General features: G+C 33.0%; 1 protein-coding gene across 9 annotated transcripts in view; it reads right to left on the bottom strand.

Annotated features, from left to right (window-relative positions):
* LOC111043953 (latrophilin Cirl) overlaps positions 1-18,924 on the bottom strand; it is a 166,935-nt gene extending 148,011 nt beyond the window's left edge. For 2 of the 9 annotated variants that reach the window (XM_039442673.1, XM_039442674.1), the window contains exon 1: positions 18,095-18,924. The gene's annotated coding sequence lies outside the window, so the exon portion shown is untranslated. The remainder of the gene's footprint in view (positions 1-18,094) is intronic. The other 7 variants (XM_039442660.1, XM_039442663.1, XM_039442672.1 and 4 more) reach the window with 6 other exon arrangements.
* Positions 18,925-21,529: the final 2,605 nt, after the last annotated feature.

Genomic DNA, 21,529 nt, shown 5'->3' with positions numbered 1-21,529 from the left:
CCAATTATTTTTCGAGTCACAGGAAGCCGCAATTAAAAAAACCCAACAAACAAAACACGAAACAGGTATTGCAAAAACGCTACGAAAACGATAGTTCCGAAGCAGCTTGAATTGGAGATTCTCAATAACTCTGAATTCATAATTCTAAATAAAGATTTACTTGATTTTAGTTATTGTAGTAGGCTATTCATTATCAATGAATAAAATGAATAGATAATAAATAAGTAATCATAATGGAATAATCTATTTGTAGTAGGCTATTCATCATAAATAAATAGAACGAATAGATAATAAATAATAACCATAATGGAATAATCTTTTGGAAATAGTACACATGTTTTGAACCCACTTTACTCTTCAAAAAAGTAGTTTGAATAGAGCTCTCCTTTTAAACAGGCCATTTTATGACAATCGGAGGGAGATTATTAGGATGATGAAGAGGGACAAGTGATATGAATATTGAAGGGGAAGGATAAAAGTTAATATAAGACTATAAGTATAGTAACAATGTATAGTAAAAATTGTCGAAATTGACGTAAATGTGGTCAACTTCTAAAAGCGAATCATGATTATCAACGTGTACAAACGTTCTAAACATTTCGTGAGAAAAGGGTGATTGAAAAACCACTTGAAATATTGATTTTATATACATCAAGGGATGTTTTACAAGGATACTTATTTTATAAGGAAATATGATAATCATCGACAACAGATGAAAGCTTTTCATTCTCTGGAGTCACTATCGATTGCCCTAAATCATATATATTCAAATAGGACGGTTCACATACGCATGACTGGCGACTGTACCCGTGTGTGGGAGGATCAGTCGTCATTCACATGCAAGTCGATATGCATACGTCAGAAACGTCAGATTTAGACACATGCAATTTTGGGCATTCGGCAGTAACTAAATGGATCGTAACGCTTATATCTTTGGTTGATGATTGATTTAAAAACAATCCACAATCTATGGAACAATTTATAATCTATAATCAATGAACAATTTATAATCTACAATTTATTTATTGATCAAGGTAATAAGAAACATATTGATTTTCGATTTCAGAATAAACTTGGTAAGTATGCGAGAGTTTTCTCAAGGATTCTACGTATTGTAGAAAGAGATGTTAACTGATAAGTAGTGTTCAAATTTAGCGAGAGAGTAAATGATGGACTTTGATTGTAAGTCCATGAAGACGATTAATTTTATTCTTCAACTTTTGGTTTCCCAAGTTCCAAACTTCTTACAATAATCATCAAACTACTATAAATTATACATTAAACACTTCGTACAAGCTGTAGAAGGCGGATAAATTTAATAAGAATCTGTCGAGAGAAGAAGTATCTAAATAATTGGCACCAAGCAAGATGAGTGAGAAAGAAAGATGTGTTCGATTTGCATAGATGTGATGGCAACACTTCACTTGTCTCGATTCTACCTTCTCTGATCACTTGCCGAAAATAATGTATGCACGATAAAATGTATCCACAAGTTACTGGGGAAAATGATCCTGTACCATCAATAATAGGATGAGAAATTTCACGAAAACTTTATTGAATATTTCAATTTTCATTCATTGAGAATTCATTTCATAGGAAATCTTCAATAGGCGTCAGCATGGAATAATATGAATGAAATTTTATTTTGTATTATAGTTTAATATCAATGAAATTTCATTTTGTATTATAGTTCAATTGGATTCCAAGATGAATATTTTTTCACTTTCTTGACGGGTGATGCCCACATAAGCCCCGGACTTGTGCGTGGGTAATGGGAAGGATGATGAAGAGGGTTGAGTAAGTTCGTTACAATTCATAAAGTAACAAATGAAACAATTCAGAAAAAAAATATTGAGTACTAAAATACTTTCAATTCAAATTGGATAATTATTTATCCTAGTTATTATGAAAATTGGAAGTTACATGAATCAAAACCTTAACAATTGCTGAGGGAGCTACGAAATAATGGAATTATGATTTCTTAAATCATTTATTATGCATAATATATATTATTCTTAAATCATATATTATATATGATAAATCATATATTATGACATTATTTGGGAAATTGTAAAGATCATGTGAGATGAGAGTCACAATATTGACGAATTGCAATTGAAGAATCATATTATAAGGATGGTATACTCTAATACATATACTATAGGACCATATCCGATCGTATCATAGAACGAAATCCATTTACATTCTATTTGTATTACAGGTTAGACTAATAATTTAAAGAAAATTCAAATAATAAAATATCAAGCAATGCAGCATTACACTATAGTGAGGTCCACGTTATAATGACAGTGGAGAAAGATAGGAGAAAAACGTTGTCGATCCTCTGTCTTGTGAATGCCTTCTATAGACGGTAGCTGACAGGTGTATTGATGTAATATTAACGGTTCATTCTCGTTTAAAATAATCAATTATATTTTTTTTTAAGCAAAAAAATATATTTTTCAATAATTTTATAATGAATTTTCATAATTAAGATGTAATATTTTGTTCATTAATTATTAATTCTACATTGTAAAAAGACGATCTGGCAACAGAGCAAAGTGAGAAAGAGATAGCGCTATCCGCTTTGTTGAATGATAGACAAGGATAGCAATACCATTGCTAATCAAACACTGCCATTAATTATAACGTGGACCTCACTTTAGTATCAAAAATAAATTTGATTTAGTGATGTTTAATTGCTTAAGAAGTAAGAAGGTTACAACCATCTATCTAGGTAACATGGTTAAAGATCAGGTAAGCAACACATAGAAATCAATAAAATACTCTACTGAGGACGTGAGTAGTAACTTACTGAGTAAAAGGGCTGAACTCCCGAGAAATGCACAGAAATATTGTCAGCACTACACCAGAAACCAGATTAAACTGACCACATTTACGGTTGATCACAGAAATAAACCTTCAATTTTTTGAGTCGAACCAATAACGGTGTCTATTAGAAACAATACTTCTGAGTTAATGACACACGGATGAATACGTCTCCCCTCCATTAACATTTCATTTGTTAGAGCAGAAGCTAAATAACGCCTATTAGTGGAGGTAATCTGAACTGATGGACATTTCGTAGAATAACTCTCTAATGATCATGGTAATGGGTTGCATTACTGGAATGACAACAGAGGGTTTAGGGTTTCCCGGCGTATCTTTTCAGACAATTTCTGTGTCTTGTAAATTGCGACCGGCACGGTCTATGCATCCCGTTATTACGAATGACACGGAACGGAATATCCAACGCTTCAAACATGTCCAGATGCCAACTATCTTCTAAATTATATTATCTGAGAACATTAATACAGGATAAAGTCTTCTATTTGATAGAAATAAACTTACTCAAAAATTGAAAACATTCAAAAAATCGATGAAGTTCACACAGTAGATTGAACCAAATTTTACTTATTTAACGTAAATCAAATTTATTCTATTATTGAATCTGTTACTTTCCATTTCAATCTTCATGTAATGATTTTTTAGAATAATTCCTTATGAATGAACAAGATTCAATTCTCGAATGAAGTAGGCGGCGAGAAAAATTTATTTTAATGAACTCCTGATACAATTTTATTGGCATGAGAATAACGAGCGGTCTTTCAAATATCATAATCCCTCTCTCACCAAATCTTCCTCAAAACGTTTGTAAGACTAGAAAAAATTTGACACCAAGTCTTCCTCAAAAAGTTTGTAAGACTAGAAAAAATTTGACAAGGGAATAATACAGTCAAATTAAAATAAGTTAGAAGGAAGTTCTGGCATGATTCAAGTACAATTCTTAGCTCCATTGCTTCGCACACAGCGAATTTCAAGAACTTCAGCAAATAACAGTGATAAATGACAATTAAATAAATGTTAAATAATGTGATTTCAATGAAATGATGTGATATGACAAATCATAGCTCCATTGCTTCGCACTCAAAGCGAATTTCAAGAATTTTAGCAAATAACTGTGATAAATGATACAGTGATAAAGTTATTGTTTCCCATTCCACCGGTGTTGAAGGAGGGGTATTGTGCTCTCTTGACCGTTCCATGCCCCCATCCAGATAGGTTTTACCCAATATATTAATGTTCTACTGAAAGAAGAAAGAATTTTCCAATTCTTGGATCATGGCCTTACATTTGCGGAATTAATTATATAAAGTTTAAACTGGACTGACTGTAATTCAAAGATCTGAAGAATATTAATAAGAAATACTTTTCCTCTAACGAGCTTACTTCCAGTCAGTCTACTAATATCTTTGGGGTAGTTCGAACAGTCGGAGGCAGTCGAGACCATAATATCCTGACCCTCTGATGAAATCTGTGCGCGATTGGCAAACTCTATTCAAAATCGCAGCAGGAATTCCAACTTGCATCCGATTCAAAGAGCTGAAAACTGATATACTCGTGCTTTTCAAAGATATGACTTTCAATATCGGAAACGTTCATCGGCTGATACAGTAACCACTGGAGTACTAAATCAAATATACTTTCGTTTGAACGTTTGCGTTTATCGTCGAATGTAATTGATGAATGAATCATTAATTATCGTCCTGATCACATCCGCCAGTAATATATAATTTATGACAATCCAATACTAAATCAAATTTCGGATACTTGTGGTGTAATTCTTCGTTCCTATTTGATTGATAGAGTTACAAGATTTGTATCAACATTGGCAGTTAACTATTTACTACTGTAACACTACAGTATTATAAGAAAAAGTGTCATACAAGTTACAATAAAATTGTTAAAATTTGTCTTCATACTTCGATTTAAACTATATTGAGAAGATAGCTTTTTTCTTTTCTTGAAGTCACTCCATGAAAATCTTCGATTAAAATGGAATGTTTAAGTAGAATAAACTTAATTTGAAATAAAGAGTCTTGTTGTAATAAAATGGTTGATTTCACATGACAAAACTGAATTTTCTGATTTTTGAGAATCTTGTTCGATGTGGAGAAAACATATTGAGTTTGCAGGGTTTTTGACAGTAAAAATGTTTTATATCCATGGAATACTATGAACATCCAAGTACTTTTGAAATCGGTCCAAGCACAATATAGCACTCCGAAACTAGAACCGAATGTCAGCACAGATTAACAAACAAGATCAGTGAGTATAGAATGTAATACATTTCATATTCACTGTAAAACATCAACTGGGCTATAAGTACTGTACTAAGCAAAACATAAAAAGGTATATTGCTGTATCATTTCATATTGATTTGAATAGGAAAAAGTCATTCGTTCGCTTCGATTGCACATTTCATCTCCCTTTGACACCCAAATCAATAATAAAGCTACAACTCTACTAACACGTTTTGTAAGGAAGCTGGAAAACTGGAAGAAGTGAGCCTCGAGAAAACCAAGTGTAAACGGAAGATACAAATCATAGTCTGTTCAGATGTTTGACTCCAATCCATGATTGACAAATTTACTCACGAGTAAACTATCTGTCTGTCAGGCTGTTTATCTTACAGTATTTATACCACAGCAGCTTGATAAACTAGTTATCATACAATACATGAATAAACGCGTTATGGAATGAAACCATTCAATGTGATCACAAGTTTCAACAATTTGTGATCAGCCTCGAAATTATTTATTAAAAGTCAATCCAGCTAATAGCATGTCACGTTTACTCAACCTTCTCAAAGAATGTCAATCCAAGCTATCAGCTGTCAATATAATGTGGCGGCGGCAGTTCAAGCCTCCAGGGGAAAGGATTTTATGATTTTTTTTTAAATCCATGTCAATACTGCCGAGAGCAATGTGGACAGTGTACGGAAAAACAAGGAGTAGTTCATTTTTTTGTCGATTAACTACTCCCTCCATCAGTCCCCGCACTCAAAAGCTCAAGTAAATCCCCTGGAGGAGTATTTGAATTTTTGATGGCAAAAAAAACGATAAGCAAACCGTGACTCGTCAACTTCTGATAGCTTTTTACACAAACTTTCCACTATCAAACGATATTTTCCAATATTTTTCCCCCTACCTTGGATTAAAGATGGAGGATCAGTTCAAAGTATGTGTCATTGGTTCAGAGTAAAACGCCATATGCACACGTTGAGCGACCGAAATCAGAGATAAAAAAGTGGAATACCGTAGGCCTACACAAGGAAAGTATCGGAAAATAATTTCATTTCCGGCGTACTTCCGTTTTTAAGGGATTACTTTATTGGAACGTGAAATATTTTTCACCTTTGCCCAGAGCCTATATGTCCAGAAATTGGTAAATGACGGGAAAGCCTCTAAGCCGTAGTCAACAAACAGACTTTACAGATATGAAGAGGATTTCATATTGATATAAAGCTGTAAAAATGAAAAACAGCGAGTTATAAAAGAATTTATATGTTTCATTCAACACAGTTGAAATCAAATCGGAAGTTATGAAAGTCAACAAGTCCCGGATTATAATGGATATTTATTTTGTGAGGAAGGTAACAAAGACTGTTAGTAGATTCACAAAAATCAACAGAAATATCAGATATTTCATAAGCTTTAGGCTTAGAGTGAAATTGAAAATATTATTCGTAATCCTGGAAAAGTCAACATGGGAAGATGCACACAACGCATGAATACCTCAGCACAAACTTTATTAAATCATGATGGCAGTGAAGCAGAGCATCATTCTCCACAAATATGTACATCTCACACAAAAATATTGAAATACCAGCTTTTCCAATTTTTGTTGGTGAAATTTTTGAAAACAGAATTTCGTTGTTGAAGATGGAGAAGAACTGGGTCCAATGAGTCGATTATATTGTGGCATTTTTCATCATATCAGATGTTTGCAAAATCATCCATGTTTGAAATTTAGAAATGTTTAAAATATTGTATTTCAATCAAATAGATGATGCTCAATTATTGTACACAGTTCATTCAAACAGGATAAAGAGAAGTAGAAACAAATAAATAGTTATTTTGAATAGAAAACGTTATATCTCATGATAATTGGAGTTACATTATACGTGAGCTGGATCGAAATTATAAGAAAGCCATTCATTGAAATCAGATTACTATCAAAGTACATGGTATGGGCTGGGTTGTATTTAATGGACAAGTAAATTATGTACCTAGGATTTGTTTTGTAACTATAGACTCATAAAAATGCAGCACGATTGAATCAAAACTCAATATTGTTAGATTTCACTTACTGTAGTATTTTATTTACTAGATACAAGTATTTCACAATATCTGAAGCTCAACTTGATCGGTTCAATGAATGATTCCATGAATGGCTTTGTGCTCGGTACTTTCATTGGAAGGGTGGCCGCTTGTTGCCTCTAGCACCAAAGATGATAAGAAGTTAACTCTTTAGTGAGTTTTCTTATCATCTTTGCTAGCACTAATAACTTCCATTCATGTTTTTTGTTCTTTCAAGATCACCTGCCATTGGTTCGGAGCCCAACCAACTGACAAAACTTCTATGACTTAAGTTGGCTTTTATCCTTAGGCGAATAGAGAGGATAATTATAAAACAAGCTAGTTTTGCTGCCATCTATCAGATACATTACTCAGAACCTAGCGAAATATATTATTTCAGTGATGAATTATAAAAACCACTAGTAACCTCTTTATACTTTTTTTGTATAAAGAATGAAAACAACTAGTTTCAGCACTCATGCCATTTTGAAGTGTGAAAACACGTATTACTTATTTAATTTATCAGTTCTTTTATTTTAGTGATACTGAGAAATTAGAGAAGATTAGCAATTAATATTGTGAGTGTAACTACTTCGCTTTACGCTTCAGATGCCAGCAGAGAGAATAGAAGCAATCCTATACTATTCTCTCTGGATGCGAGTGGGGGTATACAGAGTTTTGCACATGTTCGGAGAAACGTTAGACGGAAAAGCCTGAAAATTATACGCAATATATAACATTATTCATGTTTTAATTAAGAAATTTTTCTGACGTAAGCGTATGGTTAAACAGATGGCTATACGATAGATAAAATTTAGTCTAGCATACAAAGATGGTATAGGGCGTTTATGTTCCCTATTTCAAGCAGAGATTTTGTCAACTCCAGCGACTAATGTCTTCTATTGATGTCTTGTCCAGGTGAGAATGTATGAACGGCACATTATGAGAGTCTACCAGCGGCACATAGCTCCACGAAAAAGAACTACTAGGACTATCGGCTTGAGTTAACATTGAAAATTGGAACATAAACCCTCTTTACCATGGGATATCTTCTCATGCTATATTTTCTCTGTGACTATACATCTGATGTGACATACAGAGTATTTCAAAATGTTTCAAGCAAATAGTGATAGTAAAACTGTAAATTAATATATTACAACATCTCTTCCTCCAGCTAGTATCGAAAAACGTATTGGACTACTGTACTTCTATCATCTATTCTCTCTCTCTCTCTCTCTCTCTCTCTCTCTCTCTCTCTCTCTCTCTCTCAAGTATCTTATACTGTATTTCTATAACTTCTGAATTGGTGTAACACGTATAAAATAGGAAATAAAATGTATTTCAATTCGAAAGTTGAAAATACCAGAGTATAAGGCCGTCTGAAACAGAATACCAACTATTTTTTCCCTCCGATGGGACTAAATTTTTCCCACATAGTCAGTTTCAATAGGTGGTTGAGGGGGTGAGGGGGTAAGTTTGAGTCCCTAGGGAAAACATTAGCTACTCAGTAGCCTACCACTTTTCCATCACGGGACTAATTCCAATCCCTCCCTAATCCCTTTTTCTATCCCTCAAATAGCTAATAGCTAAAGGGTTTCAAAATATACAGAGTGGGTGAAAAGTCCGAGAACGGTTCAATATCTCATACACAAAGGTGATTTGACGGTAGCTGTGATTGGGGATCCTACTAAAATTGGAAATACTACTTTACTACGACTTCAAAAATCTGGTCCGCCATATTGAATGCAACTTTGTTTTTTAAATAGCAAGGTGGTCATAATTATGATACATGATTTCGACACGGAATTTTAAGAAAAAATGAATGGCGAAAACCGCATATCGAAATCTCAAACCGTTTCGAAGATATTCAAATTATTAATCGATACTATTCAAAGCAGAAAGGGGGAAAAAAGTATGAGAACGACTTAGTATCTCATAAAAAATGTGATTTCAAGGTGGGTGTGATCGGGGATCCTACTCATATTGAAAATACTACTTTACTATGACTTCAAAATTTGGTCCGCCATTTTGAATGCAACTTTATTTTTAAATAGGAAGGTGGTCATGCAATACATGATTTCAATACAGAATTTCAAGGAAAAACGAATGGCGAAAACCACACATCCTTTCCTCAAACCGTTTGGAAGATATTCACATTATAAATCAATACCATCAAATCAGAAATGAAACTGATAAGTGGTATTGGTTAATAATGTGAATATCTTCGAGACGGTTTGAGATATTGATGTGCGGTTTTTGTCGTTCATTTTGTCTTGAAATTCCTTATTGAAATCATGTATCGCATGACCACCTTCCTATTAAAAAAAAATAGAGTTGCATTCAAAACGGCGGATCCAAGATGGCGGACCAGATTTTTGAAGTAGTATTTTCAATTTTCGTAGGATCAAATCACCTTTGTGTATGAGATATTAAGCCGTTCTCAGACTTTTCACCCACTCTGTATGTATAATGGTTTTTTTATTGAAATGTAGTTTATTAATTACTTTCAGTAGGTGGGTTGCTACAGTGGTGCTGGGGTTACTTGAATAACAGGACTAAAACTAGTCCCGGCATCTCCACCCTAAGCGCTGATATAGTTTATGCTTGAGCAAATCAAGGAAAAAATGCATAATATATTGTTATAGATTTTGGTGAAACTGGAGGAAAATTGTTTGTGCATCACGGGACTATAGTATATTTATCTTTGTATCACCATAAGCAGATATTACACAGAAAACTCAATTCATTGGATCATTTTGTATAATAATCACATTATTACTATAGTGAGGTCTACGTTATAATGGCAGTGGAGATAGAAGAACAGCGCTGACGATTCTCTTTCTTGCCAATGCCTTCTATAGAGGATAGTTGATATCGGTATATCTGAATATTAGCTGTTCAGTGTGTTTAAAATAAACAATTATATTTTATTCGTCAAGAAAATATATCTTTTAATGATTTAGTAAGAGCACAGAATACAAATATAGCAATTATAGAAGTTTTCTCTGATAATAGATTTTTATAATTGAGATTAAGGCTCAACTCACACTTACGCGACTCAGGTCGAGAAGAGACTCGGCTCTAGTCGAGAGCATGTGTTTCCAAATGGTGACACTCAGACCAGTCGAATCTAGTCTCTTCGACGTCACTATTTGAAAACACATGCTCTCGACTGGAGTCGAGTCTCTTCTCGACCTGAGTCGCGTAAGTGTAAGTTGAGCTTAATATTTTTAAATCAATTATATTTGTATAGACCTATTGTATTGCATTTTAGATATTTTGTTCTTTTTATGTTTTAATTGCTTGTTTGTATTTTTTTAAAGGAAATAAATTTATTATTATTATTATTATTATTGTTAAAATACGATCTGGCAACATTGAAGAGCAAGAAAAGGATAGCGTTATCTGTTTTGTTGAATAATGGACAAGGATAGCAACATAAATGTTAATCAATACTGCAATTATGACGTAGACCTCACTATAGCGAGAACGGTGGCTAGGAGACTGAACACGTGACCACTTCAGCCAAATCCACAATACTGAATATCGTTTACAAGTTAAAAAAAAATTGCTTCCTGGAGATTCGGAACCCACCTAAAAGTGTATGACTTAACAACTCTTATCACCATCTTTCCCATTACTCAGAAAAAGGATTGAAAGAGATCTCTTGGGTTTCATCAGAGACGAACGAACAATGCCAGTATCTTTTCTCTATGATATCTATTATCGGTATATTTTTGTATGGTATTATCTTCATCTTTATAAAACGTACTTTTATCTACGACCATGTTTTAATGTAGGCCTAAACATTACAGCATTACAAATATATCCCATAACAGAGGACTTTTCGCTATGGATTTTCAATACTAGTGTATGCTATAATGAGAACATTATGCAACAACTTGACCATTATAACACGGTTTCCGAAGCAGGTTTCAATTTGTCAAGTTTTCACTAAATCAAGTATTCAGTATTACAAGTTTTCAGCTAATAAAGTTCTCAGTTCATATAGTTTTCAGTATGTCGAGTTCTCATTTCTTCAAGTTTTTAGTTTATCAGGCTTTTTCAGTTCTTCAAGTTTCAAGCTCTTCAAGGTTTCAGTTCATTAAGTTCCCAGTTCATCAAGTTTTCAGTATGTCATGTTTTCAGTATTTCAAGTTTACTGTTCACTCTCTCTGAGTAGCTTTATACCTATTGTTATTTCAATCTTTTTTCTTATATAGGCTAGTTTGTTGATTTCTTACCTTACATAGTCCTGTCACTATTGCATGCAATTTATAGTGCATGCAATTTATATTGTAGTTCTGATTTTTTAATATATTATGTGGGTACATAAGAGAAGTCCAGAACCAATTTCTTCATGTAAAATTTCCTTGTGCTAGATACAGAGTGGCCCAAAAACCTCGTATTTTCGGCTCATTTTCCAGTTTTCAGCTATTTCTGCCAAATATCGTAATCGGACAGAAAAATTTGCTCCCACCTTTTTTTTAGATCATGAAATTCTGAATAAAATGAGATCATACGGAACTCTTTATCTCCAATGAGTACTGAGTTATGATTTTTCAAAAATGAGTGAAATTTGAAGGAAAAATCTATTTTGATGAATTTTAGTTTTTGATCAACAATATTTTCCGATTGTTAACATTTAGATGTATAATTCAAAATCCCTCTGGGCGTATTTTTGTGCTCTACAATCTGAGATCAGGGAGAGCGCTCTATCTCAAATAGATTTCCAGGTACACCTGATAACAATGCTCGTTGTATTGTGAAAAACACCCAATTTTCAGCTTCAACCATCATCACCAACTATAATGTCTTCACATTGATATTTAGCACAATGACATGACTTCATGAGATCATGTTCTATGAGAATCACCCGCTAGATGCAATTCATTTCAGTATTTCCTGGTGGATAAGCACGCTTAAGGACACCTCAAGGATCAAAATTTCAAACACTTATAACTTTTGACACAATGCTCAGATTTCATCGTAGAAATTGGCCATTTCTTGTGTATTGGAATATGGGCTTAATTACATACACTCAAGAATAAATTTTTCATTTTTCGACCAAATTTGACTTATGATGCATGATTTTGGATCGCCTTGACAAGCCGAGAAGAATGAAGTGGAATACGATGAGATCTGAGCATTTTGTCAAAAGTTATAAGTGTTTGAAATTTTGATCCTTGAGGTGTCCTTAAGCGTGCTTATCCACCAGGAAATACTGAAATGGAGTGCATCTAGCGGGTGATTCTCATAGAACATAATCTCATGAATTTATGTCATTGTGCGAAATATCAATGAGAGGACAATGTGATTGGTGATGATGATTGAAGCTGAAAATTATGTGTTTTTCACAATACAAGGAGCATTGTAGTCAGGTGTACCTAGAAATCTATTTGAGATAGAGCGCTCTCCCTGATCTCAGATTGTAGAGCACAAAAATACGCCCAGAGGGATTTTGAGTTATAATCTAAATGTTTACAATCGGAAGATATTGTTGATCAAAAATTAAAATTCATCAAAATTGATTTTTCCAAATTTCACTGATTTTTGAAAAATCATAACTCAATACTCATTGGAGATAAAGAGTTCCGAATGATCTCATTTTATTAAGAATTTCATGATTTGAAAAAAAGGCGAGAGCAAATTTATCTGTCCGATCACGAGATTTAGCAGAAATAGCTGAAAGCTCGAAAATGAACCGAAAATACGAGGTTTTTGGGCCACTCTGTATTTAGCACAAGGAAATTTTGCATGAAGAAATTGGTTCTGGACTTCTCTTATGTACCCAAATAATATATTAAAAAATCAGAACTACAATATAAATTGCAAGCACACCCTCTTTTTATGTCTATATTGACTGGACTAACAAGTCAGCAATGGGACACTTTGCTTGAGTGGTCGTAGATAAAACAATATGGTATACAACAGTTTTATATAGTCTTTAAAGCACTCAAATAAATTTATGTTTAGTTATTTTTGATCATTTTTAGTAAATTGAATAACTTTCTCAGAAATTGATATTTTCCGAAATTTTTTGTTTTATTTAATCAAAATTACCATGCAGAATTCATCCTCTAAATCTCATGGATTTATCTCTCACCGAATTTGAAATGTTCTGTTCCAAAAATTTAAACTTTGGGCGCTCATATCTCGAAAAGTTATGATTGGAAAAAAATGTTTCCCTGAGAAAACTTTTTCACTTTGATAGCTTGATGATGTACAAATCAAAAAACTTTGAAAAATATCACCAGTAGAAAGTTTATTTTTAGATTTCGCACAGCCTTAAAAACCCTTAAATACCTTATTATAAAACTGTAATACCTTATTATAAATTGTTGTATTGGCTATGAGTATCTACTAATCTGCACTCTGTCGGATAATTATCGAAATTTAATTCGTCAATTAGGCCACAATTTAAAACGTGCAAAGTATGGGAGCTAAGTATATGAAAGCCCATTCATATTGGAGTATAGATTTATTGTGGTTATTTTCTTGTATTCAGTGGTTGGACATTCAACTTCAGTATTAAAGTAAATAAATCTTTTACAGTGTTATAAAAATGTTATAACTTTAAATTCAATTTATTCAGTCCATTTCATAGTTCCATAATATTTCGATTTTAAATATGATTATTTACATATCACAGCTGTGATAAATTTTCATGGATGATAGAAATTCCAATAGAGGAGTGATTAAATTGATTGTCTACTTTGATAGAAATTATTGAAATCTACTTTCATTTAATTAAACAAATTATTCTTAGGCCCGGTTGCACAACAGCCGGTTAAATTTTAACCATGATTAATTCCACGAGAACCAATCAGTGAAGGCGTTTTTGAAAAGACGGCTTCTCTGATTGGTTCTCGTGTAATTAATCACGGTTAAAATTTAACCGGCTGTTGTGCAACCGGCACCTAGACTCGCTCTAATCTGTCAGCATTAGTTAAATTAAAAGAATAGATGTAATTCATATGGAATGCTGACAGTTTTATGTGAATCTATATGACGGTTACGTATTCTCCGATTTCAACTGAAAGCTGAAATATATTTTCTTCTAGATTCATCAAACGGATTAATTTTCAGGACTAAGGAATTGATAGAAGAAATGCCTTATTACGGTTATTTTTACAATTCTAATTCAAATTTATTCATCCTTAATAATAATTACAAAGTTTAAAACTCAAAGTATAAACATCACTTAATAGTTATACATACAGTAGGTATTATAATTAGTGATTATATAATATATAAGGAGGGTCCCTGCAAGGTAGAAAAAATTACAAGAGAATATAAAAAAATTACAAATAGCAACTATTTTGAATTATAAATACAATATCCCTATCCTCCCCATGTTAAATTGTGGCCTTGATGACGAATTAAATAGGGGGAAATTCCGCCACGGGCGTTTCCTATGTTTTTGAAATCCCCTCCACCTACATGCTCATAGCGAATAAACAACTATTTCTCTTCCCCCCCCCTCGGAAAAAGTAGCTCTTTATATCCTAGATCGACAAATAACTATTATTGTTGAATAACAATTTTATATTGATAATCTATATCGTTAAATAGCTTGAACTTACATAAGTTTAAAGGTATTGTAATTATGATGATCAATAAATACTATAATGCAATTAGTGAAAATTTCCTATTTTAGTGAAAATAATGTGAAATATTTCTTCTAGGATTGGTTTTGAAACATCTAAATTTAAAAATCTGGTTTAGAATTATCAAGAACTGAAAATTTTGAGAAGTGAACGACTACAAGACAACCTATTTCGGACTATATGTAATTTTATCTAAATTTGGGAGAGTAATAGCAGAAGGTTACCTCATTTTTTCTCTCCCTATCATTTTGATGATGTACTTATTGTATGAATCAATAAAAAAATTAAATTCAATTATTTTTGTATTATTGCGATTGATGAAATTGATTGATAGCCATATTACACTCTAGTTTGAAGCATAATAATACCAGTGAAAATGAAACCAAATCAATAATAAAAGACTGTTTATTGTAATCAGAAAACCACTTCAACTTCTTTATTCCGGGCTATCTGGGTTATTGAACCAATCTTTATATTGAATAGAAAGACTAGATATTATCCATCTTTCTGATGTAATTTGCAACCATTTTCCTTGTCATTGACTGAAGAATAACGTCAGAAACTGCAGTGTCTCTTGACGGTAATATCGGGCAAGGCCTCGTAATTATGTCAACGATAAAGACTCTTGATAAATCGGAATTTGGATAATCAACACTTGGACTTTCCGTTACTCGTTACTCTAATTTATTGAGGATCACAATTTATTATAGATTGGTAAAGTATATTACAGTTATCGTCATTATAGTTTCAGAAACTATGCAGTTCGCAAATATTAAACTTTACTACTTGTTATTCATAGACAAGTCACATAGAGTCTGCAGAGTTTAAACGTCACATAAAAATCGAATTTGTCCATGAGTGAGTCTTTGTAAATTTGAAACGGAAATTGCATGAATTCTTGGCATTGATGGGTGCAGACTGCAGACTGTCAAGAATCATCATCATTACTAAGCATTGCTAATTTGTAGTCATGACTTGTATCATCTCACAGATCGCACTAGGACTAGAAGAGTCATGAATCAGAATATGATAATGAAGACACACTTTTAGTTTTGCGTATGGTAACAGAATACAAATTTGCAGATTGAGAGAATACAAACTGCTTGATGAGTAAATTTTTTATTGAGAGTTGAAAAATATTCTTTTTTAACATATTATAGTACTGTGAACAGGATGCACTACCTATATAAACAAATTATAGTATATGCCAACTAATCAGTCATTGAAGCATCTTATAAGCTAAATAGAATAGTTTTTCATAGAAGAATATTAAGTTCTCTCTTTATACAGCACCTAAGAACTTTAACGTTACGCCAGAGACAATACAGCTGTTTCTATTTTCCTATTGTTTAGTTGAACAAAACTTGAGAATGCAATGAGCCAGCTTAGATAATTTCAATTGAAGCATAGATATAGTGTTTTTTATAAGCCGTTATAAGTTATTATCCAGCCTATTGAAATATAATATACTATTGATTCAGAAATGTAGAGAAATGTTTCCATACTAAGATGATGCCATTTTTTCATTTAATTATTTATACATTAATGCCATCATGAGCATTACTACTCAAGTACTGTTTTTTTAGAATATAAATCAATAGTGGCCTTAACATATTATAATTGCTTCATTAATTCATTAAGTACAGTAAGTATTCACCTTAGAATAGACAGGAATGACAAAGGGGGAGGGTGGAAATTCTTGGGGGGGGGGTCAAAATCTAATCTTGGGGGACCAATTAAAAGGTCAGAAGTTTTTAAAATGACTACTGACGATTTTTTTTCTCGTAAGGGGGTGGAATACGATATTTTCCTACTTCATTTAGGGGGTGTGCGTGGAATATAAATAGTTGCAAATTACTCAGAAAGACAGAGTCAAAGAATGGTTGTTCCTGATTTTGAATTTCCAATTTTGTAGACAAAATGTTTGCACACATATTAGAGATTATAGAAAAAAATGAAAGACATTGTAGATAAGATCATTCTTCCGATATTTCTAAAAACCATGTAGCTTTCATGTGTAGTATTTTATATTAATTTATAAAAATAGCATGTCACAAAAATACCTAGTTGTCCCCCTCTTGTACCACACACATAGTGAAAACCATCTTAATTCTATCAGTACGGTGAAAGTACACACATACATCCATTACTTCTCAAGGGTTTGCTCACAAAAGTTTAGTCCTTCCTTCCTCCTTTGGATGTCATTTGTCTCCTTTGAAGTTACAAGCAATATTTGTTCTAAGTTATTCTATTCATAATTTTACTCTGTTTATTCAGCATCGCCAAAACATTCACAACCACATCAGATAAAACTAAAATAACGAGGAATATAAGTTGTATTTTTGATCCCTATGAAGAAGCACATCTTCAGACACCCACGCAGATCTCATTAGACTCATCAAGAGATGATTCTCAGGCAACTCCAGTTATCATCAGGGTCGATGAAGACAATAAAATGAAGATTAAGATAAATGATAAGATACAATCAGTTTACCAAGTCCATTCATTATTACCATTCAGTTGACCGAGTTGAACTAAAATGAGATTCATGAAATCATCCTCAAGCTTTAGGAGATTTGTCCAATTCTATCAACTAATTTATCAAAGATACGTGAGATGCAGCAAATTTATTCAAAAGGAACCCTGGTTATTCCACTTTTTTATCAATTATCTTATATATTATAGTGCCACTTGCGCAAGACGCAATACCGTATATATAAACTTCAGTGATAAGCAAGCAAACAATACCGCTCAGATAATGAAAGTGTTATTCAATGTCTGGAGTAGTATGTCAAACAAATTGCTGTGAGATAACCAAGTCAATGTGGATTCACCACTGTCAAAATTTATTGAATGATTCTACTGCAGTGACGCTTTTAATTAAAATACAATTCTGCTGAAAGATGTATGATTTTAAACCGCGTACAGTTCCCGTTAAGATTCCAATGATAATGATATTCATACCCTGATTCCTTCTCTGAAAAGGTATCCACTAATCAAGAGTGGAAGTGATAATTCCACGTGCCAAGTCATATAGAATATACGTGGTACACATCCAATCAAACAAAATAAAAATTGGAAACTTTTAGATACAGAGTAAGTTATGATAATCATTGCCGGACAACCGGGTGTACAACAATGACAGATACGGTACGATTCAAACGTCATGACAACTCTTCCACTTACTTACATTCATTGAAACCTCACTTGCGCTTCTTCAGAAGAAAAGAATATTCTTCCATTACTATTGGAAATCTTGATTGAAAACTTGCCGTGAAAGGAAGCCCAAACAAACAAATCGCATCAAAACATTTCCCATGCTAATAAGTAAAGTTCACTTACTTGGATTCGGAAGTATTCCGTCTGTATTATGAAGTCGGTAGTGATGACTGGTTCTCCAGGTGAACTGTGGAAGCCAGAATTTTTAATTGAAACATAACAAATCACAATGGATTACTGTTGTGTAGTATAATTTTATAGACACTAGATCACAATCCACACGGCACATTTGAAAAGAACTTCGTATCCTATCCGAGAGCGCATTTTATCAATCCAAATAGGTTGATAACCTTTGGCCACTCATAGTTATTTGTGAAAATAAATATTGTATTTCGAGTCATGTTACTAAACCAATTAACACTAACTGAGTACCATAGCGTCCGTTACATTGACTCATTAAAACGAAGAGTTGATCAACTTGATCATGCGTACGGTTCTGTCAATCGGAAAATTACTGTTTAAAAATTCCCGCCTTATATAGCCTATTATAAAATTTTAACTTTGTTGATAGTGCAACGAATAGCTGGCTTCCTAGCACATGAAGGATACTTGAGAAAAGGTCGGCACAACACACGCGAGCTGGCTGGCAACTAAGCCGCAGAATGCACCAGGTTCTTGACACGACAAAGCAGATTCAATGTTCACATTCAGGTCAACGACTTGTCTCAAATACAACTTTTTTTCATTCAAAGAACGTAAAACTATTATTCACTGTAACTTTAAGTCATGAATTTTATAGAAGTTATTTGATTAAAATGACATTAAGCTAAACGACAGCAATAAACATTGAACAACACAGGCCCGATGGCTAGACATGAACGTGAATCCAGTCGAGTGGCAAACGTCTACCATCTACCCCTACTACCGACTCATGTCCATACCAGCTTGGTACTATTCCACGCCACGAGATTGCACCACGAATCGAGAGCATGAGCAGACTTCTGCTGGCTTCAGTGGGGGTGAATTGAAAAACTAATCATCAGGCTTTAATAGAAAATAAATTGAACGATATTTAATAAAGTAGTATTTAACTGAAACATGGAACTATAAAAAATTACTCTATAGCACTGTTGACGTTCTATAGTTCAATTTATTCTTAGTTTGAGTAGGCTACCTAATCAGGATCTTTTATTCAATATTCAACACTCGTGAATTTATTTTTTATGCATCCTTTCACTACCTATTCAATATTTTATTTCTTTACAAGATATTTGTTTAGAGTTTTAACTCACATAGAGTTTTCAAATTATAATTTTTTTTAAAATATAAGTTACAGTAGCTTAAACCTCTTTTTCCCTGTTTCTTTCCTATATAGGCCTAAACATTTCCACTCTTCACCACATGCTTCTTTCCAAGAAATAGTGAAGTTTTTATTTATTTAAATGCATGGATAAGTTTGAAGGTTCTTCTTTTTTCCCATGTTTCTTTCAAGTTATTCTTTCTTTTCAAAAAATAATAAATTGAATACGGTACGGTAGTAAATGCATTGAATAGTAACTTATTCCCTCAGGTTTTATATTTTGTTTTACCATACTATGTTTGCTTTCTAATTAAATTGATCATATTGATGCAACAATAAGTTATTTTTAATCTACACTCATTCCATATTTCTTTAGTCTGAGGAAAAACTTTATAAGAATAAGAAGACTGTATGTTCCTGACTCCTAATTTATGGTGGAAATTATTTTTGAAAGCATAAAAATTACCAATCCTTGGTGCTTGTTACTTTTATTGGCTAATTTATAATTATTATTTTCAATAAAGTAATCGAGCCTCAAATAATTATATAAACTATAAAATGTAAATGTGTTTGTAAATTCAATTATAAATGATCTATCATGAAATAACTTATATTAATAATGAATGATTGATTCAATTCATTGGAATTCAATCCCACTTGGAAAGTAATAACCTAATGTTAATTTGTTTAACTATGGGTTAATGGGTAGCCTGTATCCTATATAAAGATAATGATGATAATTTGTTATTTTATGTTAAAAAGTTTTCAAAAAGGTACTATGGTATTATTTTACATATAAAAAATTAAGTAGCCCTGAATTACGTTTTTAGAAAAAAATGATGAATTTATTATATTATAATAATTATAAGTGAAGAATAATCAAGAAAAGTTCATTCAAATATTCTTCAAAATGAATTATTAAGCAAGTGGCGGAAGGAAAAGTGGAAAATTTTACAATTCGGTAATTATTCATTGAAATTTCAGTTGGACTTCCAGATTGAAGTGCGGATTCACATATTTTCGCAAAAAAAACATTATTGAAATGATCTCGATGTAACAATTAAAATTTGTGTTTGAAAATAGATTAAATCCACTAGGCTACAATTTAGTACAAGGTACGCCAGAGAAACTTACTTATTTGAAAGGTCAATAAAAACAAAAGTACTTTAGATACTGTTTAATTAGAGTACTGTTTAGATTAGATACTGTTTTAATCTTTTTTTATATGAGGATACAATATCTCAATTTTTCCAAACAGTCTTGAAAATGAAATCAGACCAATGGCGACCCACATTGCGCATACACTGATGAAGTCGATTTTTGAAATTTCGTTGCAGTATATCAATCGGTATGTTGGCAATGGCGTCGCGAATGTTGTTCTTGAGGTGTGCTATGGTCCTTGGTCGAAAGACATAAACCAGAGATTTCAAATAACCCCATAAAAAATATCGCATTGACGAATCGCATGTGGAAATGAGGCTTGTCACTGAAAAAAATGACCGCGTCTTCAGGCAGGTTGCCAATCAGCATATCACATGCATTTTGACGGGCAACAAAATCGCGTTCAGTCAATTCTTGAATAACAGCCAATTTATAGGGATGAAGTTGAAGGTCTTCATGGAAAATTCTTCGAACAGTGGAGTCAGAAATTGCCATAGCAGCTGCGTGTTTGCGAGCCGGACGCCTAGGAGAACGCACAACTGACTGCCTCACTCTTTCGATATTTTCTGGAGTTCTGATGGTTCGTTGAAATCCATTTCTGGGTTTAGCGACACTTCAACACTCCTGAAATGAGTTAACCCACGACAGAATCGAATTATGGCCAGGAACGAGTCTGTGGGGAGGAATTTCAAATCGAGCGCGGAAGGTGATCGACAATAATTAGAAAAGAAGCTCTTAACTGCGAAGGACCGCTGCTCTCTAGACCAGAGCATGATGGCTAATTTACTTAAGGGAGGATAAACTTGAGAACTTCCCCCTCCAGATGCGCCCTCTCTCCTGCCCCTCTACACGACCAATTCAACGTACAGGATTTTTTTTCAAATAAGTAAGTTTCTCTGGCGCACTTTGTATAAATCAAATCACGGTTCAAATAATAAGATATCTAACATAGAAATTAAGGTTTATGATAGCAATAATGTAATAATGCTCGTTGGTGTTGTCGCATCATCATGTCTCAACTACTAAACTGATTAACTATAAATTTTGCATAATAGCTTCTTAATGTATAGAGTATAATTATAGGCCTATTTTGAGTT

The sequence above is a fragment of the Nilaparvata lugens genome, chromosome X (assembly GCF_014356525.2).
Source record: "Nilaparvata lugens isolate BPH chromosome X, ASM1435652v1, whole genome shotgun sequence".
Taxonomy (NCBI): Eukaryota; Metazoa; Arthropoda; class Insecta; order Hemiptera; family Delphacidae; genus Nilaparvata; species Nilaparvata lugens.
Note: the sequence above shows the minus strand (reverse complement) of the source record. Positions and strands in the feature narration are given on the sequence as shown.